The following is a 27,937-nucleotide window of genomic DNA, read 5'->3' on the forward strand; positions in this document are numbered from 1 at the left end:
GCCAAACACAAACATACTAATAACTAGTGAAAATCGATACCAAAATCAAAAGAGCAGAAGCGTGAACTCACGCTACTGATTTAGAGCGTAACGGCCGTGACCGTATTTCCATCCTAGGGCACGCACCAGTACAATTCGATCAGAGACCGTGAAGTTAACATGTGTACTCTTACGGTGTCTGAGTGTGATTTGAACTCATGCCACTTTCAACCCCTGACTCAATTTATAAACTCGAATAGAAATATCCTGCCAAATACCCCAAATGAAAAATTAAGCTATCTTTTAAGTTTTAATAAAGACCTTGGGTGGCAAGGTCCCAAACTTATCGCTGGACTTGTGCACACGCACCCACTTGGTCCCTGGATATGAAGAGACATTGCTGCGGCTGACGCCATTGCGTCTCATATAGCTACTTTATTTTTTTTTTATCAGAACCTTTAAGAATACGATTTTATATCCAAGTATCTCTTATTACCATTTTTAATTAGATGAGCGAGAGTGTGCGGGGGGTGGGAGGGGGGTGAACCACTGTACATAAAGGGAAAGTTTGTGTGCGCGCCTGTGTGTGTTTTTAATCTAAGACAAATGTTGCCAATGTTTTTACAGAATGACGTTAAATAAACGATTTTATCATCAACGGTGTCTGATTCAACGTAGTTTGTTTTGTTTGTTTTGAAGTGCATAATTCAAAACACACCACAACTAATTTCTATGTTTGTGTGTAACGACAAACTCGATATTGCTGTGCACCCTCTATTGTGCAACCATGAAAGATAGACAATTTTTTAAGAGAGCCGTTGCATATTATTGTTAATGCGAGAAAATGATAATATAAAAAAGTTTAAATTGCTTCCCTCAAAAAGGGGTGAGAAAAAAAGACAGATTGAGCAATGTCTAAGCTTAGATAGCCTCGTGGAACGCCGAAGAAGAAGAAGAAGCCTCGTGTGGCTTCTTTGGACACCAAACATTTTTTTTTTTGGGGGGGGGGGGTGCCCCCGGACCTCCCCAGCGAAGCTCGGTCGCTTCGCTCCCTTTACTTAGCTCCAACGAACTATAACTGATCCGGCCCTGCCACTACCATATCAACGCGCACGTAAGCTTACGAGCCCACACATATACCCAACCCCACTCCCACCTACACACACACACAGACACACGGACAGACAGACAGACAGACAGACAGACAGACACACACACCCTCACACACACACACGTAACACTGACACACACTGACACACACACACACACACGTAACACTGACACACACACACTGACACACACACACACACACACACACACACACACACACACACACACACACACACACACACATATCCAATGCATGCAGATGGACGGACGGACAGAGAGACAGACAAACACATACACACACAACCACAACCACCCACATGCACACAACTACACACACAACACACACAAACACACACACAACACCCTGACCACCACCACCACCATCAACAACTACTAGCGAATCTGTATACATACTGTTTCTACTTCAACGGTTATGACTGGTCCAGATCAGCTCCTTACTTGTTCATATATTTATGCTGTTTATGTGAAAATGACAGATTCAACGCTTATAAGGCCGAACCTGTCCTTTCGAAATAAAGTTCATTTTAGTCCAGTCCAGTTCAGTCCAGTCCTCTCTCTCTTTCAATGTTTGCGTTGCTTATTCTGTCACCCTCAAAAAATAAAGTTCAATTAAAAAAATAAAGTTTAATTCTCTCTCTCTCTCTCTCTCTCTCTCTCTCTCTCTCTCTCTCTCTCTCTCTCTCTCTCTCTCTCTCTCTCTCTCTCTCTCTCTCTCTCTCTCTCTCTCTCTCTCTCTCTCTCTCTCTCTCTCTCTCTCTCTCTCTCTCTCCAACAGAGTGTTGGAAACATAAACATGTTTTTGCGCGTATTCAAAGTAAGATTATTGGACATGTTTAAGCAGGAGTGGGCAGAAACAATTTGTCTAAAACATCGTTACAGTCTGTATACATGTATTGTACATTTAAAGACAGTTTGTCAGTTGAGTTGTATTGTTTTAAATGTTAGCCCAGTTTAGATTAGGTGTTCTTCTAAGTAATGGAAATTTGAAAAGTTACAGCGATTGCGTTGCAGCTCGTGATTGCTCTTACTGTGGAAATGTGAAAGAGAATGAACACCACCTTTTATTACACTGTCCACTGTATTCTGATTTGAGAATGAGATTTCTTAATACTTTTGGAAATATGCCACTTTCTTTAGTATTAAGATGTAGAGACTCCATACGGTGTAGATCTCTTGCAAAATGTATATATCATGCAATCAGACGAAGACAATTGTTTTCATAGGTATATTGTAAATGAATATGTTGATGTTTAATGTTTCGGAGTTCAAGTAGCAGTAATGTTTTTCACGTATTCAATTCGTGGTTGTTGTCGTTGTTGTTGTGTTTTTGTGTTGTTTCTGCTTTTGTTCTTCCCCCATTCCCCTTGGTTTGTATATGTGCACATCCTAGATACTGGGTCACAACTATGGGACATGGACACCAGGAAAAAAAGTAGGACTGAATTGAGTGAAATACTCTTTTTTAAGTGCAAAAGACATGCCTGTATCTTTTTCTGTCAAAGAGAGGACCTTTCATATCGGGGTTTCTTTAGAAATGACAATTAGACACATGCAGTACGCTCTATGTCGTGGGTTACATGGTTTCCACTTTTTGCTTCAATATCCCACAGGAAAGAACTTTAGCTCAGTTATTGCATGTGGCATGTGGACAACATTGATAAATAAATATGCAAACATGAAAGTTTGAAATTACAAGTTTCCATAAGTTAACTAGATCGAAGTAGAAAGTGGAAACCGTAACCCACGCAATTTCCAGGTGCAAAAGTTTTTCTTGTAGGTCAAATGTAGCAACTAGCCTTTTGGGCACCCTTTTGGGTTTTAATACATGATAGAAAGATTTAAGTGAGCAAAAAGTTTTCGATCTGTGCTCACTGGGTTTATGTGTATAGAGATAATACTGTCGTGAGTTACATGGAAACCATAGTTTGTAATGTCTTTTATTTCCAAAGAAAAGAACTAAAACTTGATTATATTGCAATTTGCATGTGGACAACATTGATAAATAAATATGCAAACATGAAAGTTTGAAATTACAAGTTTCCATAAGTTAACTAGATCGAAGTAGAAAGTGGAAACCGTAACCCACGCAATGTCCAGGCGCAAAAGTTTTTTTTGTAGGTCAAATGTAGCAACTAGCGTTTTGGGCACCCTTTTGGGTTTTAATACATGATAGAAAGATTTAAGTGAGCAAAAAGTTTTCGATCTGTGCTCACTGGGTTTATGTGTATAGAGATAATACTGTCGTGAGTTTCATGGAAACCATAGTTCGTAATGTCTTTTATTTCCAAAGAAAAGAACTAAAACTTGATTATTGCATGTGGACTACATAGATAAATAACTATGCATACATGAAAGTTTGAAATTTTCAAGTTTCCATAAGCGACAATCCTAAATGAGAGAATTAATCGATTGTCGATCGTGCGTTGCAGAAGAATTGAAAATTTCATAATGGCGCCGATCATGAGAACACATGTGCTGCTCAAACTTTGCACCAGATCAAGCTTTAATCAGCAAAATATCGCAAAATTCGTCGATGAATATATGCTACAATTGTCAAAAAAGATTTTACAGGTCTCAAACAGTGAAGATACAGCGTGGTCTGTCGTGAGTTACGTCTCAAAAACCGGAAACGAATACGATTGGGTGGATAAATTCTCATTGTCTATTCACATGACCGGGTCAAACGTCATGAATGGAACTTTCGACGGTGTTCCCGCGATCTCACAACGCGTGTGTGATAGGCAATGCGGGATTTGTCGTCTGCTGTGGCCATGCTTTCGTGGGTTACAGATGGAAACGAAACAAGGGTGGGGTACATTCAAGCGCGATTATAAGCTGAAATAAATTTGTTTCCTACCGTAGTGCTGTGTTTTGAAAACCTAAATGTTGTTGAAATAAATAAATAATGACTTTGAATAACTTTGAGGTTTCCTTTGTTCAGCAGATCGCATTTTTTGATGAAGTTGAAACCGGAAACGACGGTAACCCACGATTACGTGTTTTCTTTGCCGATCAAACTCCCAGAAGAAGAAAAATAGATGTAATTCTTGAGTGTGTATGTCGAGAATAATCCTTCAGCTGACCCATAAACATCACAATAAAATTCACAGAGCTTTATTCTCCATTATGTACAGCTGCAACACAGACTGGTGTATTTTTGTCCCAGTTTTAGGTGCTGTTTTGGGGGCATTTTGGCTAAAAATTAAATCGTTTAAAACCCACAGCAATGTTTGGAAACCCAAACTTGGTTGTTACAGTAAGTCAAATCCATCCCCTTTGACATCAAAGCATCCCCTTTGTCATCCATTGCTCAGAGATATTGTGACAGTCATTCAAAGTTGACAACCCATAGTATTTCCCAGTATCTAGGACGTGCACATATGGGTATGTGGCCTTAGTACAAAAAACCGTTCTGAGTTCTGAGTTCTGTCTCTCTCTCTCTCAATGTTTGCATTGCTTTTCATTCTGTCAATGCTTATTCGAAAATTAAAGTTCAATTCTCTCTTTCTCTCCCTCTGATCTCATGTCACGCTCTCAGCGGCATTCCCTCAGTCAGACACGTCGCATTCACACCCCATACCAGTGTGCATGCACGCGCCAGAATGACATTCCCATGCGCTTCCCCTCTCGTCGTCTCTGGGGCATGACCGACTAACCTACACTTGGGTTTTGACCTCGCTACACCAACTTTACAACATTCCTGTAATTCTACCATGAAAAACGTTGTACTACGGCTCTTTTTCACATCAATGTAGTTTTTGTACGGACAGGAGGGTATGAAGGACATACAACATTAAAACCGTTTAATATTGTGAGTGTGTGTGTGTCAGTGTGTGTGTGTGTGTGTGTGTGTGTGTGTGTGTTGTGTGTGTGTGTGAGTGAGTGAGTGAGTGAGTGAGTGAGTGAGTGAGTGAGTGAGTGAGTGAGTGTGTGTGTGTGTGAGAGAGAGAGAGAGAGAGAGAGAGAAAGAGAGAAAGAGAGGGAGAGAGAAAAAGAGAGAGAGATATATATGTGCGTGTGCGATATTTAACATGCGATGGTCGCATTTACAGAAGAATCTATGAGATTATCCTAAAACAAAAGCATCAATCAGGTTATCTGCTCTTAATTAAAACATATAAATCTCTCTCTCTCTCTCTTTCACTCACACACACACACGCACACACTGACACACACACACACACACACACACACACACGCCGGAATGGATAAACGGACATACTGTTCCCCCACCTTCCCAATCACGGTAACCCGATGCTACTAATATCACACAAACCACTCACCGTCAGAGCAGAAATCACACAATTATGTCTCACTGGACACACAGAATGGTTCAACTGACAGTGTCACTCACGGCGCCAAAGTGAACGCCTCTGTGAAGGTCGTTGCCAAACATTGCATCACGAATTCGCACTCTCTGAACACAACATCGGTTTTTCCCCATCCCTCTCCGTTTCATCATCCGTTTTTATTCACAGCTTTGAGATACTGAACGGACTTGCCTTTCTAACTACATTGGCTAGCAATCTGATCAACGATGGGAGAAAATACGAAACTATCTCTGCCTAGCTCGTATCGAAGGATGAAAGGGAGCCGCTCATTGAAACGATAATGACTATTGATCTGTCTTTCTGCATTCAGTGAGTCACATAATATATTATGTCTATAATGTAAGGGAAACGACTCCGTCAAGAAAACTACTTTCGGGAAGGAACAGTTATTCCCCTTTCATCGTGCTGGTGAAAGATTTTGTTTTGCTCCTGTCAGAGACTGTGTCGAGAGCTACTTTCGAACAAAGTAAAGTTATACGTATGAAACAAAACAATGTGAATGGTTATGAATTTAAATGAGGTCACAGAATTGTCAAACAGTAACAAAGAGGTTTCAAAATATGCATGGTTAAAATCAGTAGTGGAAACAGGCATCTCGTTGCCAGTTGCAAATTACACAAAGGTCGATTCTATTGCATACTCATTTATTATTTCGACGTAAATATCACGAAAAAAAGGCATAGTTTACACCCAAAAGGAAGCCCATAATCTTTCAAATCAGATTTTATTTCACAAGATAAAACACTTCTATTCGGAAATAAAAGTTGGGATTAGTTATGCAAATACACGCGACTAAGGAGAAAGAGTATTTCAGCCATATATAGAACAGACAGACCAACCAACATACATACATTCAGACAGACAGACAGACAGACAAACACATATAACCATTGTCGCCCACATCAGCTACACCTTCAAGACAAAAGCGACAAAGATGAATACAGAAAATGACACTTGAACAAAGGAAAAGCTTACAATTAGAATTTCAGCTTGTTATGGTTTTGTCTGTTGATTTTGTTGTTTCTTTTTACCCTGGTTCTTTTAGCTGTAAGAAAAGACTGGACAGCTCAACTCTGTCGCTTTAATGATTTTCTTTCTTTGAAATAGAAAAGAAGGAAACAAAAAAGAAAGGCACAATTCCCTACAAAATCCATCAGACAATCGAAACACACACAAGGGGAACTAACTCTGCCAGATGGGTAACGGCGATGCGATTGTGAGTGCAGCCAGAGTTTCGAGTGCATCATCTGCATTTCAATTTATACCCTCCCCGAATCTTTGCTTGCACACAACTGATTTTTCACACCGCTTTGACAGAGACCGACGGTCAAGAAAGAGGGTTTGGACAAAGCAAGGAAGCGGTCAAGACAAAGCGAATCCATCACACTGTGGCAGTTTCAAGTTGTCCACTTCTGACCAAGACGGACAAATGGCCCCTAAAGCTTGCCAACGGCCGTTCGGCGCTTTTCTGCGTTTCTATTTGACATGCGTTTGATTGTCCGCAGCGTCGCCGCCTTGCGCTGAGAATGAACAGTCAAGAAATCGTACGCATCTGAAGCAGTCAGGGTAAAAAGCGTGTGTGGGAGATGTATTTGTTTTTAAATAGCAATAAATAACTCTATGATCGTTTTGACCCTCGGGCAGTGAGAGGGCGGGGACAAATTCATCCAATGGTTCTTTTGCAATAAAATTCATTTTTGGTCTCTTTGACCTTGTGTAACCTTTTGTGACCTTTCAGGTCAGAGTTCATGGTTCATGCCGAGCGCCCTGCGAGATTCATCTGAAAAGGGTGATGACGAACACATCGTTGTGTTTGTACACACAACAGACAGACCGGCAAGCAGGCAGACAGATAGTCGGACAGACAGACAAATGAACACGAACGAACGAACGAACGAACGAACGAACACACACACACACACACACACACACACACACACACACACACACACACACACACACACACACACGTGACACACACACATCCTCACATGTATACGCACACAGACAGATAGACACGACAGACAGACAGACAGAGGACAGACAGGCCGTCAGACAGAAAGACAGACAGACAGAAAGACACGTGGGTAAACTTACACTATATATCTGCAACATCGAACACCGATCGATCGTACTTCGAGCTTGCAATCCTTTTAAATGATTGTGTGTTGTTCATAGTCGAATCTGCGAGAGAGGAAAACCGCCCATTAAAACAGCAATTACCGTATTCTCTCCTTCAGTGCACTCCACAGAAGATGATTTACTCTAGATTCCCATTAAAATCCCAATCACACACTTTCTTTTTGAAATGCTTCTGGGACTTGAGAGCTGCAAAGAGACCAGTGGAAACTGTCAGAGGAAACAAGAGGGCCTGGAATGAAATCCTTTCACTGTGACTTTCATAATGTGCTGACATTTTCTGACGAGATGGACAGAAAATGGGGCAGGTCCTTTTTGGTGGAAACGAATAAGAAGGATGGGAGGTGGGGGGGGGGGGGGGGGCTGTCATGCGGGATTATGGTATGATTTTCTATTATAATTATTTGTGTGTGTGTACAGAAGTGAGTGACCTGCTGATGGCCGTTTTGTCCGTATCGTAAGGTTTCAATTAATGTGGGGAACAATGGAACATGATGTAAAGTAATGTAACAAACGTTCGTACGTGCTCATTTGTCATTGTTTATCCTGAGTTTAAGAAGTTTTACCTTTTCTCCAACCCGTATCCCTAGACATTTTTTTGCTGTGAGCTACGTTCTGCCAATGTTAAAAAATAAAAAATAAAAAAATAAAAATAAAAATAACAAAACATCAAAAGGGAAGACTTTTTTTAGTTGCATAAATTTTGATTCAGACACTTCTTTATGAACCAAGAAAAAAGAAACCCACTAAAATGAAGCTACATTTTCTTAAACGTTGTCAAGGAATATGACATTTTTCACATGTTCAGGAAATCTAATTTCAGCGAGTAACCGCCTCTCTCTGGTTTACTCCTGCCACTAAGCAAAGTACCTTCTTGCCTTTCAAAACTACTGTAATTGCTCATAGAATGGGATGGCAAACAAAACTACCGCCACGGCTTTTGGGAGACCGCATGGAAGCCAAGCAAAACGCCCCAAAAGCTGACAGCGGAAGTATGGACCTTTTGGGGAAACATGCGCAGTAAGTGTACGAATTTGATTGGTAGCGCAACGCATGACTTCCGGTTGGCTGTCAGCGCAGTCTCAAGGGCGATCACTCTTTGTACGCTCTGCCTGACGTGTTTTTGTCGCCTTCGTATCGGTGCCATTTTGTTGTTGCTCTGGCGGAAGTGTTCCCAGAGGGCGCCACGTGCATCACCGGCGGCCTCCATCGATCCCATAATCCAACGCTCTCGGTTTCGTGCTGCACTCTGCGCATGCGCGGTGTCTTTTGTCCATGATTCCTGTGCCACTGCGTCAAATATTTCAGTATCTTCTCCCCAACATCTAACCCCCCTTCCCCTCTTAATTATTACTTCTTAATTGATTGCTTACTTCTTCTGTTCTTTTCTTTCTCTCCTTCTTTTTTGGGGGTCGCATTGCTTCTCATAGAAGTTTTGACATGAAGCATGTAAGACATGATGTGCAAGAGTAGACAGGCTCTGAGTCTCAACTGTTGCGGGACGCGATGAAGAACAAAACACGTCAAACAAGTCTCATCGTCACAAGTTCTGACACCTTGATCAAAATAAGTACAAAGGATAACCAAAGGAAGTGAATAACAATCTTTATTTGTTCCTGAAAAGTACTCGACAGAGAGACTCGGAGAGAGAGAGAAAGAGAGAGATAGAGGGAGAGAGCTAGAGGGAGGGAGAGAGAGAAAGAGAGAGAGAGAGAGAGAGAGGGGAGAGGGAGAGGGAGAAAGAGAGAGAGAGAGAGGGAGAGAGAGAGAAAGAGAGAGAGGGGGAGGGAAGAGAGACAGAGCGAGAGACAGAGAGACAGAGACAGAGGGAGCACGTAACCTTGTGATTTGTAATTTTTCTGAAGGCATGCTTGCGCATGCGCGTGACTGTCACCCATCGCACGCGAAAGTACGTCCGTGCACACGTACACAAACAACGAAGCTATTTGACTATTCCCTAAGCTGTCAGACTCACACAAACGCATCAAGATCTTCTGATGGAAGAAGAATTGCAGTCAAATTAGCACAGGCATTTACAGCGTTAAAACTTGTCACTCTTTCGATAAAAGCTTCCCTGTGTGGTGCAGACGACTCACTGTTGGAACAATTGATCACTTCTTAATGAGTCGGCTTCAGCTACGGCCTGCTAATTGTACGGTCTTTGCACAGGAAAAAATTTAGATTTGCTTGATAAGAATTCGTATTTAATAGTTATAATTTGTTTGCTTTATTTGAAACTGCATTTGGACAAGGGACCGTATCGACCATAAAAACGAAATAATCATGACTTTTAGGACCTATTGGGATCAAGTGCAATTACTTTTATAATCCGTTTAATTGTTTCAGGAAGTATTTTGATCGAAGAGGATCAATAAAAAAAATAGGGATACAATTATTGTAGTGTCCACCTTGCAAGGAATATTTTTGTCTATTTCTGGTGAGAAGCAAAGAAAGTATTTCTTTACAGGTCTCAAAATAAATGTAACTCTAAACTAGTTTTCAAGCCCTTCGATCCGTCATACCCTGAAAAATTTAGCACGAATTATAAAGCACATCAGTATTCAGTGTAGTGGACTTTTGTAATTAAACTGTATACTTGAATAACATCATAGCTCACACAGCTTGATCGTGGGAAGGAAAACACAACTTCCTCTCATGCATAAAAATACAAGGAAGGTTACGAAGCCTGTCTTTAAAGCATTCTGCAGTCAAAAGTTAAACGTTCCAATAAAATCCCTTCTTGATTTTTTTAATTCTGGATTTTGGAACGTTAGTAGTCTACCTGTTTTTGGATTTTCTCTCCAGTACTGAGAACATCTCACATACAATGTTCAGTTATTGGAAAACAATTTCAGAAAAGACATTATCATTGAAAGAAAAGGCAGATTCAAAAGTTTCAAAGTTTTGTTTCTGCTTTTTATTTTTTTGTTTGCATAGGCACTTTTCGCACAGTCGTATTGATCCTCTCTAAATCGTTCTGCAGTGAAAGTTGGTGTGAAACATCTACGATCACACCGTGCTTACACAGAGAGACGTTGTCAGGTAGCGCTCCCTGCTTGGTGAATGTGAAGAGTGTGCACACTCTGCAAATGGCCATTCCCTTGATTTGCATGAGCGGATGTCCAAAGTTTAAGCCAGTTTTAAACGACCTATACTTTGTTTCAAAAGCAGTCTTCTCGATGACGTTAAAAGTCGTTTTAAAGGCCGAAGGATGATCGTCAAGCCTGTTTCAAAAGCAGACCTCCCACTGACGCAAACGCGAACATGACTTTTAAATGAAGACAAGAGGCCGCGCCGAGACCAGTCTATCAACTGTATAACAATATCACCCTATAGAGCAGTCTATCAACTGTATAACAATATCACCCTATAGAGCAGTCTATCAACTGTATAACAATATCACCCTATAGAGCAGTCTATCAACTGTATAACAATATCACCCTATAGAGCAGCGGGAAAACAACAACAACGAACTTCTGTGTTTTTGTTTGTTTTTAAACTGGAAAGTACATTGCGTCAATCAAAACTACTCAAGATTTTCCCCCAGTTATTGTTGGAGTAATTATGAGAGAGAGAGAGAGAGAGAGAGAGAGAGAGAGAGAGAGAGAGAGAGAGAGAGAGAGAGAGAGAGAGATAGAGATAGAGAGAGAGAGAAAGAGAGAGAGAGAGAGAGAGAGAGAGAGAGAGAGAGAGACACACACACACATACATACAACCACACAGACAGACAGACCGACAGACAGACAGACCCACACACACACACACACTCACACACTAACACACACAGACAGACAGACCGACAGACAGACAGACCCACACACACACACACTCACACACTAACACACACACACACACACAGCGACAGACACAAGCAAACAGAGACAGAGAGAAACAGAGAGAGATTTCCACAGCACACGCACAAGAACGGTGTGATTTATCGAGGTAAGTAAAATAATCCCATTCACTTTGAGCCCAGACATTCTGTTTGCACGTACGTCGCGTTGGCAGGAGAAAAAAGATCTGTCTTTGCACCTAAATATGTCAAAAGGGGTTTGAAGTAAACGACCTGGCGACCAACCCGCATACGGCTTGTCGGGTACCGGCTAGGTTGCAGCTAATTTACGTTCAGGGAAATTAATTCTCGCACAAAATCCATGCTAGAAGAGGTATGTGTGTTGTTCATGCTTTATCCTACTGAAAGATATTTTGTCCTGTAGACTTCGCGCTTTTTTTGTTCACGTTATAAGCAAAGGGGCTTTAGTTTTACTGTCAAGTTTTACGCTTCCGGGTTTTATTTTTACGTTGAAGTTTTCAGCGTTGGGCCTTTATTATTTTGTTTGCAAGTTGTGGTTTTTTTCTCGAAAAATATAAGAACACCCGCACAGGCCATCATTTTCCCCAGCATGAATTAGCATTGCTCTCTCAGCTTTGTGTTGTTTTATTTTTAATTGTTGCGTAGCTGACTCGATATCATAATAGCAGTGTTCATTATCGTCATTTCCATGGGTCTTTTTCAAGTCCATTAATAGTTCGTGTTACTGAAGCACAAACATCAGTAGTTCCATCAAAGAAAAATGTAAATGTGTAGATGAGCTAATAAAAGTGGCGGCGTTACAGTAATCATTCTTACTAAGAGAAACAGGGGACGGAGATTTGTACGTAAAGGGGCGACTTGTATGTTCGTTGACATACTCTCAAGTTATCCGAATCTCATTATCTCGCCAAGTACATCGAGTTATACTCTTGATTCCACGCCAATAAACATGCTCGCTATTCTTTCCAGTGACAAAAAACCATAAAATATCTTTTTTTAAGCACAGTCAACATATTTTATTCTCACTATCCTATCTAAGCAAACTTATTGAATAGATTTCTTTGTCGGTGAAAGTGCGCGAAAGACTAGTGTCCATTGAATTTACAAAAGGAAATTGGCATACACATTATTCAATGAAAAAGCGCATCTACTTGATTTGCACGGCGTGTAGCATTCCACTCGTCGCTGATAACCATCTACAAACAAGTAGTATTTACTTTGATTTCAGCACAAGAACTTTGTCGATGCGGACGCCATGTTCTCAACGAGGAGCTCTCTAGCCTGAGAGGCGCGTAAGGAGGAGCGTTTTCAGCACTCTTCAAGGCTGGAGAGCTCCCGAAGAGCAGGCAACTCCAACATCCGATAGGTCCATTGAAAGCCGGGCCCTTCACACCCAAGGACGACGGTAGCAAAGGCCATGGATAAAACCCGCGGGCTCAAGTGGTCTTCTCGATGTGGGAGCGTGGGTGTACGAGAGCTGGGATCAACATCCGAACGAGGATGCTGAGACTCTGTTCTCGAAAGAACCCAGCCCCAGAAGAGCTCGTAAAATTGAGTGTGCATTAGAAGCCAAAGCCTCTCGCTCTCAGATCTAGAGACGTCGGATATGGTGAAAACCTGACTGATGGAGATATTAATACTGGTCAAGAGAAAATCGGTAACCTGTAAATGAGAAGTCAACACTTCTCGCAACAGAACTATTTTAGATATAAGGAGGTTTGCTATCGTGGAAGAGTCCTCGTCAAAGCAGTAATGCATACATGTTCTTATTTTGTACAACGTGAACCAATTAAAGTACGAGAAAAAATCCATTGAATTGGATTCAAGGTTGTTCTTTTTTCGCGTGTGTGTATGAGTGGATTGGTACATAATAAGTCAGCTAAACGTGGATGTAGTTTAGAGTCATGCGGTGCATGTGGTTAAGCTGTTCTTTGTTGTCAGTATGACAGCATTGTACTTATGATTCAATTTGATCGGATTTATGTCTAAAACAAGGACATTTTTCAAGGATTCTTTCTTTCTTTATTTGGTGTTTAACGTCGTTTTCAACCATTCAAGGTTATATCGCGACGGGGAAAGGGGGGAGATTGGATAGGGGAAAGGGGGGAGATGGGATAGAGCCACTTGTTAATTGTTTCTTGTTCACAAAAGCACTAATAAAAAATTGCTCCAGGATACTTATATTTTAAGACAGGGCCCTTTTGCCCTTTTCCTCCCAGTTTTCGCATCTTACCTTTACGGCTCTAATCGATCTGGATTTACCATGTCATTGCAAAGGAAAAGACTTTCGGGTTCCCAATCCATCTGTCCCCTCGGACCCTTTTTCTATCATCAGACAATAGATTTGGTAAAATCGGCAAATGCAGTACTTCAAGCAATCGAGTTCACACATTTGCTTCCTCATTTGTTTGAAAGCATCCAAATTATGCAGCTATTTTGGCTCTCTCGCTCCCTTGCCCCCCCCCCCCCTCAGCCATATCTGCCTTTTTTGGAACCATTCTACATGTACCATACCGTCACGCTCCTAAGATAATTGCCTATGTCATTTTTTGATGTTTTGAGAAAAACGCAAAAAACTTTCTTTGGTTTCTGAACAATCTGCCTCTCTCATTTTAGTTATAAGTTGCAAACTGCCTATCTCGAGCGGTGACAGCTGGATAAACGTGAGATAAAGAGCTGACAGCAACATGTTCAATCAGCAAAACTGCGTAACAACCCACAAAGAGCTTTTGCATACTTTCACATTCACAAAACAAGTCTTCCTGTATCATAAAGAAATAGTGCCTAACTCAAGAAACGAGATAGGCAGTTTTGCTTACGTTACCGTGGCAATGGTTTCCCATGGTCTGAGAGTTTGTACTCTCTAACATATAGTAGCTTCCCTTGTAGTTTCACTACAGAAATGCCTAACACTGAGATAGGTATTTTTCTTATGAGCGTGACGATACGTTTCTTGGCGCTGTACATCTTCACACAGCGATGTTGATAATAAGCGCAATATTAAGCCCGATGGCTTTCCTTTCATTTTGATTTCATGTTACCCGGTTGGGGCGGGGATGTAGCTCAGTCAGGGCGGGGATGTAGCTCAGTCAGGGCGGGGATGTAGCTCAGTCAGGGCGGGGATGTAGCTCAGTCAGGGCGGGGATGTAGCTCAGTCAGGGCGGGGATGTAGCTCAGTCAGGGCGGGGATGTAGCTCAGTCAGGGCGGGGATGTAGCTCAGTCAGGGCGGGGATGTAGCTCAGTCAGGGCGGGGATGTAGCTCAGTCAGGGCGGGGATGTAGCTCAGTCAGGGCGGGGATGTAGCTCAGCCAGGGCGGGGATGTAGCTCAGTCAGGGCGGGGATGTATCTCAGTCAGGGCGGGGATGTAGCTCAGTCAGGGCGGGGATGTAGCCCAGTCGGTAGCGCGCTGAATTTGTATCCAGTTGGCCGCTGTCAGCGTGAGTTCGTCCCCACGTTCGGCGAGAGATTTATTTCTCAGAGTCAACTTTGTGTGCAGACTCTCCTCGATGTCCGAACACCCCCGTGTGTACACGCAAGCACAAGACCAAGTGCGCACGAAAAAGATCCTGTAATCCATGTCAGAGTTTGGTGGGTTATAGAAACACGAAAATACCCAGCATGCTTCCTCCGAAAACGGCGTATGGCTGCCTTAATGGCGGGGTAAAAAACGGTCATACACGTACAATTCCACTCGTGCAAAAAACACGAGTGTACGTGGGAGTTTCAGCCCACGAACGCAGAAGAAGAAGAAGAAGAAGAAGAAGAAGAAGAAGAAGAAGATGTTACCCGGTTGAACAAGTAAACAACCTTGCCCCTAACAACTCAAACACATAACCTATTGGAAGGCTACACACAAAATAGAAACTAGATTAAAACGCTTTATTAGCGGACTAAAGTAAACTAAAAGTATTTGACTGTCCCTCCAACTCACAGATACGGTTCAAAATAACGGACTAATTCTAAATCAGTCCTGCTGTTGAAAGACTTAACAGAAAGTCTTAGGCTGTCCTTCCAACACATAAACAAAGCACTGGCCATGAAGGTTCAAAATACGGACTAGGTCCAGCTTTAAACCAGTCCTGGTGTTGAAAGACTAAGCAAAAAGTCTTAGGCTGTCCTTCCAACACATAAACAAAGCACTAGCCATGAAGGTTCAGACTAGGTCCAGCTCTAAACCGGTCCCGGTGTTGAAAGTCTAAACCGACGGTCTTTGCCTGTCCCGGATGACCGGATCAGAAGCTACAGGAGAGAGAAAAGCGATGATGCCGGGCCAGTAATTAACACTTGTCAGCCGCGGTGAGGCTTGGAGGGCTGTGTCAACTCTGTCTACTCGCAGACAAATCAAGGCTCCATTGATTTTGTTTTCGCGCTACCCCTTCCACCCCTCTAACAGACCCCACACTCCTGTCAACAAGCTGATCATCCACCCCCAGTCTGTTGTCTTTACTACACCCACCCCTCTCTCAACATTTACCATTGATTTTGTTTTTTTTACCTTGTTCCGTCCTATTCACCCCCAACACCACCCTTACCCTCCTGTGACAGCGAGCTTCATCCATCCTCTTGTCTATTGTCTGCATTCCATCCACCCCTCCCACCCCGTACTGTAGATTTTACTGTTACTTTAATCCATGCAATACACCCCTATCCCTCCTACGGTTGATTTTGTCCATACTCCATCTTACCCCCAACATTATCACCGTCAGTGACACCCTCCACCCGCCCCCATTCCAATCTTTTCTCAAACCAGTCCTGTCCCTTTCCCGTAGCAAATTTTATCTGGTTCTGTGAATGGATGAGATGTTTAATTTCAGTCATATGGATTGTATGTGTGATGCAGTTTTTGTTCTCAGGTTCCAACAGTGTTTGTGATCCTTTGATCTGTACCTAGTTGGTGCTTTCTCTCCCCCTGTCTGTTTGTCTGTCTGTTTGTCTGTCTGTCTGACTGTCTGTCTCTCTCTTCCCCCTCTCTCTCTCTCTGTCTGTCTGTCTGTCTGTCTGTCTGTCTGTCTGTCTGTCAGTCTCTCTCTCTCTTTCTGCACGTGTACTGGGTATATTGTTTGTGGGACTGTTTTCGTGAATCAATAAGTAAGCCAAAATACAACTTCCTCGCAAAACGTTGAAGTAAAGAAGGTAGTTTGACGCACGCTTCATCAGTTGAACACTAACATTCGACAACAAAACCCGTGTCATACTTTCATTATCGTATAAGAAATTACACGTACTGTTCTTGTAGAACGTTAGCTTTCCTATCTCAAATCCAAAACCCCAACTTACTACATGTATGTAACAAATCTGTCCTACACCCCCTCCCTCTCTACCGACCCTTTTTCTACCGGTACCTCGAAGAGAAGTCTTCTACTCGTGGTCAACACAACACCACTGAGAACTCTCCAAAAATCTGATCTCACCCGCCCTATGTTTGCTGCAAGCATTCACAGAACGCCGGTGTTGACACAACCGATAGAAACTGCGATTTGACAGCCAGGGCAAAAAATTTGATATCATCACCGTGATCGCGGCACTCCGGCCCCGGCTCCGAGTTCGGCACATAAACCGGAAGTTCGGCCATTTGCAATGTAGTGCCGGGCTGTTGGGCTGATCGAAGCGACGATTTGCTCGTTCCATTTAGCTCATATCCACGTTTTTGAAGCGACCTTCCGATGGCGGTGTCGGGGAGCGGGTGTCAGAGCCATTATTGTTCACGGTGTTAAACTGCGAGTCAACAGAGAGACGTGACATTGGCCCAGTACCGCCAATGAAAGCGACGCCGGGATGCTGCTGCATTGAACCCACTTTTTGTTTTAATTTTTATCTGGCGGTTTCCACTCAATGTCATTATGAATGTAAAAACAAAAGCTTCGGCCCTGTCTGAAGGGCAAGGAGACAGGTTGACTGAGTGGTTGTAGGGTAGAGGTGATTGTGCTGGTGGTAATGGGGGTTGTGGGGGTGCCGGGAGGCTGGAGAAAAGGTGGATAGGGCAGCCGGTTTCAGAGAAAATCGAAGGGGGTGGGGGGCGTCTCTTCTCTGTAAGCTTTCTTACCCGTGTGTGTTTGGGACATGTGTTGTTGTTATTATTGATGTTTTGTTATTTTGTTGTTATTCGTCTTACAGAATGAGATGCGGCAGATTGGAGCAAGTCGAGATGGTACAATAGTTCGCAAGGACTTAGGTGACAACAGATGATGAATGCTAATTTAATACTGACACACTATCATACACATGAAAAACAATATACTTATTCAGTCTTTTTCTTTTGACTCCCGGCGTCGATAGACCAACATTCTGCTCTCCAAAATTACAAAGATTAATATCAAGTGTTGGACCTCCAGTATTAGGACAGCTATATAGTAGTTGAGTTTACGGTAAGGATAGTCCCAATTATCCTATCCTCCGTTTAAAAAAATAATTATAAAGATAAAAGCAGGATGATTTCAACTGGAAAAATATCACACTCGTTCTCACGGTAACAAGAAGCAAGAGCTATTAATAGTAACACTTCGGCACGTGCACATCCCACCTTCTGAAGTGTAGCGCGACAGAGTTCGATTATACCTCCAGTGTTTTCCCGTCTGCACTTTACAACTTCACTTCCTTCTTTTGACCTGAAGCTCCATTCAACAACTTCAGACGAAAAAGGCACACACCAAAAAGAAGAGAAAAAAGAGAAAAAAAAGTCAACTAAAAAGAAAAGAAAAAAAGGAAAAAGAACGAACACACACACAAAAAAGAGTTGATTCCTTTCAACAACTCCAGAGCGTATAACTCTGAGGAAAACAAAGAGTCGACAAATCTATAAAGGATTGATTTCGGTTAGAGTGCACGGCCTTGTGAATGAAGTTTAGGTTGAGATCCCAACGGAAGCTGCTTCGTAATTACACCGCGCTGTGTAATTTCCACGAGGTTCTTAACTTACTTCCGGTAACTCTTTTGAAGATGAGACGGCGTTGCCCCAGCTCATTGCCTCCTTCCGGTATCTGGCTGATTCTAAACGCTCACTTTCTGTTTTGGTAAATGAAGGCTTGATATACACAGAATTCAAGACATTTAATCTATACTTTCTTATTTCCATCACGACTCTTCCCCGACTTCTTCTTTGTCATTCTCATGTCCACCACCCATTAGAAATTGTGCCATTTCGAAACAAACGGTATTTAACCAAAGCATAAAACATAGAAAGGAAAGTGTTTTCTTCTAGTGTCGATAAAAACATTAAGAAGATGTCGCTGGGGTTAAAAAAAAAGAAGAAGCTTATTCATCCACAAAATTCCCGCTCTCCACACAAAGAGACAGGATGTTGATACCGGCACGGTTGGCCTAGTGGTAAGGCGTCCGCCCCGTGATCGGGAGGTCGTGGGTTCGAACCCCGGCCGGGTCATACCTAAGACTTTAAAATTGGCAATCTAGTGGCTGCTCCGCCTGGCGTCAGGCATTATGGGGTTCTAGGACTGGTTGGTCCGGTGTCAGAATAATGTGACTGGGTGAGACATGAAGCCTGTGCTGCGACTTCTGTCTTGTGTGTGGCGCACGTTATATGTCAAAGCAGCACCGCCCTGATATGGCCCTTCGTGGTCGGCTGGGCGTTAAGCAAACAAACAAACAAACAAGGATGTTGATCTTTGGTATGTGTCCAAGTGGAGGATGGTCTTTCCCCTTGTAAAGCCTGGCTAGATCTGAATTGTTGAGCCGAATCGTTTACACTGCTAAGTGGTACCCTGCCCTAAATACTAAATAGAAATTACAAAATCCAAATTCATGGGGTAAAACCACCTGGAAACTGCAGTTCTTCCACAAAAAATCATTCTTCTTCATGCACAGTACACAGTACTATAAGAAATGTCTGGAAGATAATACTACATTATTCGTGTGAATTGTGGGGCATTAAATTTCGTAAACCAACGTGCAAATAGTAAAAGTAAAGAAAAAAGGTTGACATATAAACCTGCAGTAGAAATGCAGTAGAACATGAAGTGCCGAAACAAAGCAATCCATTTCAGGATTATCCTGGTGTGAAGATCGTACCGAGGTGAACAACGCGTTAAAGGTCACTCGTACAGTGACAGCTTGATTAAAAGTTCGTGTGGAATATTAGCTACTGCTTTGTGTGTGTTGACGTCAGTGGCTGCTTATCGCATGACACTGCTTTCACCGTGTCACTCTGTGGCAGCTAATATTTTGTATTTTCTGTTGATTTTTAGATGTGTGCTGGGTAGTGGTGGTGGTGTGTGTGTGACAGAGGTGGTGGTGGTGGTGGTGATGGTGTGTGTGTGTTGTTGTTGTGTGTGTGTGTGTGTGTGTGTGTGTGTTTTCATGTATATTATTGTCGAGTCTCCCTCTCTTCCCCCCTCTCTCACCCCCCCCATCTCTCTCTCTCCCCCTCTATCTCACTCCCTCTCTGTCTTTTCAACTGTTCTTAGTGTCTCTCTGTACATCTCTCTGCCTTTAATTGTATGTCTGTCTCTCAGTCTGTCTGTCTCGCAGTCTTTCTTTCTTTCTTTTTCTCTCTCTCTCTCTCTCTCTCTCTCTCTCTCTCTCTCTCTCTCTCTCTCTCTCTCTCTTTCTCTCTCTCTCTCTCTCACACAGTCATTTGAGTCAACTGGTCTCTGTTAGCTTAACCTCCTATGACTGCATAGTGTACCATGATTGAACACTCGCGCACGTACCACTAGATGGAAATATATATGTAGTAAAATACAGAGATAGAGAGACACGCAGAGAGAGAAAGGATGAGAAAGTGAGTTAGAGAGTGAGAAAGAGAGAGAAATGATTTTAGAGAGAGATGGAGCGAGAGAAACAGAGAAACGGAACGAGACAGAGACAAACAGACAGACAGGCGGACAGAGACAGAGAATGAGAAGACACTTTTATAGTAGAAAGCAATATAACAACGCCAACATTTGAACGATTTCGGCACTCTTGTAGTAAAAACCCAGCCTGTTTCAACAATTCAAACAAAGAGATTTTGCAGCACAGAAACCCCGTTTTTGCTACCAGCTTTCATTAACGTTTCCCGGCAAGCTGGATTGGAGGCAGTTTACTTTCAACAATTGTATCGAGGAGGTGGCGGCATCGACATTTATGTCAAACTTCATTTCGTTTTCCCAGCCCCTCCAATTTCAACAAGCCTGCACTACATATTGCCCGTGGCATATTAGAGACACACAAAAAGTCCCGAGTCCAGCAAACGAATATATGATTAAGTGCTAAAAAAGTGCTCTTTCCTTGCTCTCTGCCGCGCTAACAACTCTCGTTTCAAACGAGAGTGCAAGTCTCGGGGGACCACGTGATTAAACATGGCGCCGAGAGCGAGCGACACGCGCTGATAGGAAGAGGCGAGCAACAGAGTGCGAAGGGAACAAATTAAACGGTCAACATTGTTGCCTTTAAAGCGAAAAGGGTCTGCCCCCGGAGACCACCCCCCGTTGTAGAGTGTCGGTCCCGCGAGGACTCCCCCCGTCATAAGCTGCTTTTTAAAGCCTCGCTCGGCAACTGCTAACGCTTTTCTAACGGCGGAATGATCGCTGCTGCCCCGTTTACTTAACACGGTTCCAGAACAATATGAGCGGCTCGTGACAATGTTATTTGTGCGATTTGATAAAACAAGGGTCCCCCGGGGACAGGGAGAGAACACGGGTGAATCACGACCTCCATCTCACGGACCGGCTAGCAATGGGCTTAAAGGTGCACTGACTCTAAAGAGAGTCCACCGATATTTGTTTGTTCATTTTGCTTGATTACCTTCGTCTGTGTCTCATTGAGCTTTGCAAGAAGAATAAGAACAAGAAAGGACCCAACACAACAGTAAATACTGAACAATCACTAAAAGTTTAAAATAACTACTGGGTGATTACAAATTCAAAACTGCGTACCTTTAAAGCTGGACATTATTCCAGTTAGCTTTTCTTAAAATCTAAACTGAACAGTTGCAAGGTTGTTTTTTAAACCTGCGACTCGCAGATGCCATTGCATCTTAATTCCATATATTCGTGAAGGGTACTTCAGTCCTACACATCAAGATTCACAATTTAAGTGCTAGTAGAATTTCTTTTTGAAATATGAGGCTTGAACCACCTACCAACGAAATTGGATTTTATATTGTCAGGTTACGCTGATATCTGCTTTCATCAGACCCCATCCAGCCCCTCCTTCCCCCCCCCTCCCCCATCTCTGTCAGACCGTTGGACCTTCCCAGTAAGGGGAAAAACAGAGAGTTCATTATATTCCATTCTAATGTCCGCGCAAACTGCCGCCAGAGCGAAGCATAGAGCTATTGAAGCGTGCCTGACAAATTCCTGAATTCAGAGAGGAAATTAAAAGCTCCCAGTAATTCCTATTGGGCGCCGGAAATGCACGGGGACCCGCCGATTCCCGGGTGCGATTGTTATCGTCACCCGGTGCAAATATTTTCACTCTGAATGCATCCAGTATCACTTTCAGGTCACCATTTTGTTCGGGATGTTGGTGGAATTGATCTCAATGTTGCCATGTATTCTTTTCAGCTTGTGTCACAAGCCGTGGATTTTAAAACACTCGCGCAGTAGATGTTCACGCAGTACATTTCGTAGTTTTGCACCGATTTTCAGACCAGTAAAGCAGAGCAGTGCTGAACTGTACTTTTTGGATCCAACGTCACATTATGACGAAGTGTACCTACAAAATCAGCACAGTAGTCTTGCGAATCTCTGCTGCCGTCATCTTTGGCCATTGGTACAATTACAATCCTGCTTAACCATTCTATAGAAACATCATCTCTCACCTACGCTTTTAACATGTTCTTCCATCCACTTCTCAGTGTTGTTGTTTATCAATGGTAAAATTTGTCTGAAGTAGCGTCAGCTTCACGTTATCAGTCAAAGACATAGTCAACCAGTTACCAGTACACTCTTTCTTTTCTAGAAAAGAAACTTCTCACTGATCTTCATGGCTGTCCAAGGAGTCTGCTGAATGATGACCAGCCAACCAGCCAACCCGCAACCAAACACAATAGCTGAACTTGCCCTCACCGAGCCTTTATACCGATCTTGACCACTATGATAAATCACGAGTGCTCGCTGTTTCTATAGAACAGTCTGGGTTTCTTCTTCTACTTTATTTAAGCTTAATGATGTACGTATAATTTCCTCCTTGTTGTAAGACCACTGTTTCAATCCACTGTAGTACCACATCATTTAATTTACTATGCCATGATGTGATCCTAATCATTAAATAAACCCAAATCTTACCCTATCCTAATCCCGAGACTGACCCTGGCCTTAACCATAACATGCTGTAATAATAATACGATTGTGTGATAAGGTGGTCCAACAATTCGGTGGTTCAATTACACACTGAGGTATTGAGGCCATTGAGAATTATCAACACGTCGCAATATGTTTTCCCCTGGTAAAGTCTTTACATAGGTATAGTGGACAATGCAGCTAAGTCATTTCAATGTTGACCATCGCTTCGGACGAAAACACCAACACACTGATCTGAAGAAACGAAAAAAAAACCCACCCACTCCCAGGTCTTGACTGAACTACGGGCCGCTGGAAACGATGTTAACGGATAAACAACAAGCTTTCAAGTGCAACTCATGAATGTTAAATCTGCCCACAGGATCGCCAAGTGTGAATTAAGATCGTCCCTCTCGTGTATGGAGTAGCGTGTTTTCAATCATGTCATTTATCGGCCCTCACAGCCCCCAGTGTTGTTCTGCGGAATGAGTATTTAGACAAGAGTTTGCTAAGCTGAAAACCATCAGATAAAACCCGACCCTAGTGCTTTCACATGCTAACTCGCCCGTGTTCCCAATTTGCGGAGGAAAGTATGGGGATTTGATGTCTATCGAGTGTTGCGTGATTTTTTGTCATTGTTACGGGAGTGAGGTTGCGCGGACGCAGAAACTGAGACCCCTCCAATCGCAAACACGCACGCACGCACGCACGCCCGCACTCACACACGCACGCACAAACACACATACACACACACGCGCCCACGGAGAAATTAAAACCTTCTGCATAAACGCACGAATATACACACACACACATGCAAACACGCACGCACACACATATTTGAGAGAACTTGAATGATAGCCCTCACAAAATCTAATTTCGCCAGTATCAAACATAATCATGCATACGCCCACACCTCCTGACGACAATGCCGGAACTCCACACTTGCAACATGTTTTGGGTTTTGTATTCATTCCACCCCCCCCCCCCCCCTCTCTGTCTGTCTGTCTCTCTCTCTCTGTCTCTCTCTCTCTGTCTCTCTCTCTCTGTCTCTCTCTCTTTTTCTCTCTCTCTCCGTCTCCTTCTCTTTCTTTTCCATTCACCTCCTCTCTCTTATTCAATGGTGTGTTAAACTAAAATCTCTACATTGGCTAAAGGGCATACTGTTGCAACATTTATGGTGGTATTGTGTTTCGAATGAGACCTACTTGATGTTTGAAGAGACGGTAATCTGTGTTGAGAAGCATACGAGATCATAGTAATGTTATGCAGGTGCACACTTAAGCCCTCGGAAATCCCTCGGAATATAAAATAAATCTTATTGTGTTTCTTCTGGGTCGTGCAGAAACATACATTTTACGATGCATTGATGGGTTTGAACTGAAGTTAGTATCCAAGGACAGGTTGATTTAATATGTGTTTATGATTACATTTTAAACCAAGTGGCTGAAGTGCGTATCACATTTTTTGAAAGCTGCGCATTTTCTGGAACGATACATTTGGTTTAAAATCGCGCTCATAAGGATTAAAACTATTAGCTTCAAATATTGGAAAAAATCAATAAATATAATAAATGAATAAAAACAAAATAAAAAAACACACATTTTCCCAGCAAACATTTCACTATGCTCATTTCACCAACAAGACAGACCAGACCACACTGACCACAGACTGGAGGTGGGTGGTCAACTGCAATGACCAGGAGGTCGCCTTGAGAAATGACCAAGAGCAGGACCTCTCTCAAAGACTCATCCAGGCGTGATGAACTGAGAGATGGATATCTTCAGACAACAATCCGCCCACCTCTTAGACCAATGCAGTGGCTAAGCTTCGTCGCCCAGAAAGGAAGCTCTGGGAAGGGCTTACTCTATATGAGTGGACCCAACAGCACTCCTCCACCGAGTGGCCACGCATGTTGGACGTCTGTACGCTTATTCTTTGACCGCAAATTTATAGAGGTCTGCGGTCCTATTTAATTGGGGTGTTATTTGTTTTGGGACATATAGTTTATTTTTATTTTATTTTTTTATATCAGTAGTTGTTTACAATTAAATAAATTCAACCATTACTTGGAAAAGTAGTAATCGTCGGAAAATATATCCCGATTCATTCAATTTAAACTAAAAATTCGTGTTTATTTTTCATTAGGCACACTTTCACTAGGAAAAAAACATAATCTGCCAATCTCTTGTGAAGACGTTACCCCTGAAACCACCCTTGCCAGGGAAAAGATCAAGGTATGGCAACACTCCATACCATCAGTCTCATACACACCGCCCAGAAAAAAAGCGAAGCTAGCAGATCAAAAGAGACATGGGCGAAGGGGAGGGCGGCAGAACACCTGGACAGAATGGGTGTGATGAGGCGGAAGGAGCTATAGTTCGTGTCTTCTTCCGCCAGCGTGAGAATCTCGCCCTCCATTTTGTCGCTCTGAAAGACGTCGACCCATCCGGGATTGAGGAGGCCACCCTGGAATGCTCTTTTGCACCCCAGGTGTGCTTCAGGGAGACCTGAGTGTTGAATATTGGGAACGCCCACGACTCTTCTTCATTTCGCGGCTCTCTCTTTCTCCACTATCCCATGAAACCCCTTCCGTTCCTGCTATTTATTTTATTTATTTATTTATCTGTTTTTTATTTACGAGGATTTATATCGCGCACGTATCTCACCACACAAGGCGACTCAAGGCGCATGTTACCTATTAATGCCGTGTGAGATGGAATTTTTTTACACAATATATATGCTATAACCCCTTGTATCATCACATTTCTAGAATATTCTTTCTCATTATTTGTCAGTCTGGGAGAAAATGTCTATTTGACTTTTTCTGTGTGCATTGCATACCAGATTTTTGCAGCTGTATTTTTGTGTTATTTTCATTCTTGGAAAAAGACAACAAATATGTGGATCTTTTGAATAGAAAGGGAGCAGCTATCAATTTCCATGTCATGAGTGTTTATTATGTATTGTTAAGATTACTTGATGAACAGCTGTAAATAATACCCCTAATGTCCACACTTCGGTATTGGTTACAAAACCATTATCTTGGAGGATTCCTTTCAATAACAACAAATACTTTTACAGTTTTATGTGCATCATGGCTCTCATATTTTGTGCTCTGATGATTCACTGTCTCCAGTATCTCCCATCTGACTCCAAGATTGCTTTCAACCATGTTTTAATGTAGTCCATTTATCCTTAATTATCATCCATTAGGTATTCATTGCTCTTCTCTTAAAATACATTTTCAATGTGATTCCATTGGCCTTCCATCGATAAAGTCAACAGATAAGTCACTTTACCATTTTTGTTTTGGAGGAATTCCGCCTTCCTAATTTAGAACACACACCGAAAGCTAATGGACCGGTGATTCGCAAAAAATCAACCGTTTAATCTTGATTTTTGCTTCGCACGGAAATATACGAACAAAACCCAGAGACAGAGATATTTGCTCAAACTCCGATAGGAGTACAAAAGAACCTTTTACGGAAAGTCCTTTTTCTTCCAGAAAAGCTGCGCAGCTATTGTCAAGCTCTCCGAAGCAATTTACTCGCGAGCGCAACAGAGAGACAGTTAATGCTGGCGAAACAAGACAAGCTACACGCGGCATGAAAAGAAACGGTGCACGCTGACAAATGGTCTCTTTGACGCCCCGAGTCGCGTTGCGCTGCCTCTGCTAGCAGACTCCCTGCTGCGAAGTACAGATGTTTAACATCTCCTCGCTTCGCTGCATCCTCAAAGGCAGCGACAGCGAAATCTCTGCTCCCTACTCCCCTCCTCTCGCTCGCGCATCGGCGTGTAAAATCGTTGGTCAAACAAAAAGGTTGTCGCGGGGCCATGCCATGCATAGAGCAGTCGGTGGTGGCGAATAATATGGGCAAGAATTGATGGCGTTGCTAATATGGCGCACAGGCAAAGCGGAGGTGAAAATTGATCTCTTTTTATTTTGTATAAACGGAAAGGTTGGGTGGTTCTGAGCTGAGAGAAAAGAGGCAAAATTGGGATGGGGTGGGCTAGGGTTGTGGCGGACACTGATGGATTTCTGTTAATGTTGAAGCTTTAAAGTGTTGAAGTATGCGTGGGGTGTGTGTGTGTGTGTGTGTGTGTGTGTGTGTGTGTGTGTGTGTGTGTGTGTGTGTATGTGTGCGTGCTTGCGTGTGTGCGTGTGTGCGTGCTTGCGTGTGTGCGTGTGTGTGTGTGTGTGTGTGTGTGTGCATGTCTATGACAGTGTCAGTAGCTCAAGATGAACTGATCTCACAGGGCTAGCCATATGAACAGGTAGATTGAAACACTTTTTCTGTGCACACAATGTTTTGGCTATGGTAGAACAAAAACATGTATTATATGTTCAACGATGTGCCAGTATAGTGCTGGTTCGTACGAGGAATGAATGCAGACGGTACCCGATTAATATGTAAATGTATGCCAAGTACTCCTTCGCGTCTTTGTAGCTTGAGGCTTAAGTTCTTCGAACCATCTGTAATCTTCGACATAATATTTAAAAACTTTTTACCATTCCCTACCATAATAATCCTCGTGATACCTTAAAACGTATTCCCAATCAATCCTATTATATTCCCCGAGATACCTTAAAACTTCTTACAATTCCCTCCTCTAATAATCCTTCAACCTCAGCCTTAGTCTCATGAGACACCCCTCCGTTCCTCCGTCCTCGGTCGTCTTAATCTTTACTTCTCCATCCTTTGCACCCCACCAGCGGTTGACTGGTCAGAGAAGGCAGAGGCTAACGGCCAACGTATGGTCCCCCGCCCTCCATTGTCCACTACCCCTTTTACCTGCAGCTATTGTGGACATTGTCCCTCTCAAACCTTTCTGCACAGCCCCTGTCACCGTTCTCAACGGATGCTTCCAGCGTTCCATTTGCCTTCCAACTCTTTCTCTTGTCCCCCCCCAACCCAGATTCTCTTTTTCTGTCCTCTGTGATGTGTGTGCACAGTGTCCTCTGTGGGCAAATCACCAAATGTCTGACTCGTACGGTGACTTTTTCGGCCATGCGTTATTTTGTGGTGTGTGTGCTGACATGCATTAAAGGTTTGTCAGAGGGTTGTCAGTGATGGACTGTGGTGGCTATTTGGTGCAGGGGAATATCTTTGTGGGGGTGTTGACAGAACAGATTATGTACGGGTCAAGAGAAAAGATAGAAAGAGGGTTGACAAAACGGGGGGAAAAGCGTACCCGCAGATATGTCGCGGAATGATCATTCTCTGCATATTTCTTGGTGACTGATTCATTCTCTAAACGATTACTCACGGTCGTTTTTGTGCCATTAGAGGGGCAGGTTTAAACGCAGTTGTGAATATTCTTTCT

The 27,937-nt window shown here is 42.8% G+C and overlaps 1 protein-coding gene across 2 annotated transcripts in view; it reads right to left on the reverse strand.

The window, feature by feature from the left end:
• Positions 1 to 27,937, reverse strand: part of LOC138952340 (uncharacterized) — a 125,085-nt gene that overhangs the window by 21,747 nt on the left and 75,401 nt on the right. Inside the window, exon 1 of one of the 2 annotated variants that reach the window (XM_070323986.1) lies at positions 5,394 to 5,540. The exons of the other annotated variant lie outside the window; for it this stretch is intronic. The gene's annotated coding sequence lies outside the window, so the exon portion shown is untranslated. Of the gene's footprint in view, positions 1 to 5,393; positions 5,541 to 27,937 lie in introns of those variants that run through there. 2 annotated transcript variants of the gene reach the window in all.

The sequence above is a fragment of the Littorina saxatilis genome, linkage group LG17, assembly GCF_037325665.1.
Source record: "Littorina saxatilis isolate snail1 linkage group LG17, US_GU_Lsax_2.0, whole genome shotgun sequence".
NCBI classification, from domain to species: domain Eukaryota; kingdom Metazoa; phylum Mollusca; class Gastropoda; order Littorinimorpha; family Littorinidae; genus Littorina; species Littorina saxatilis.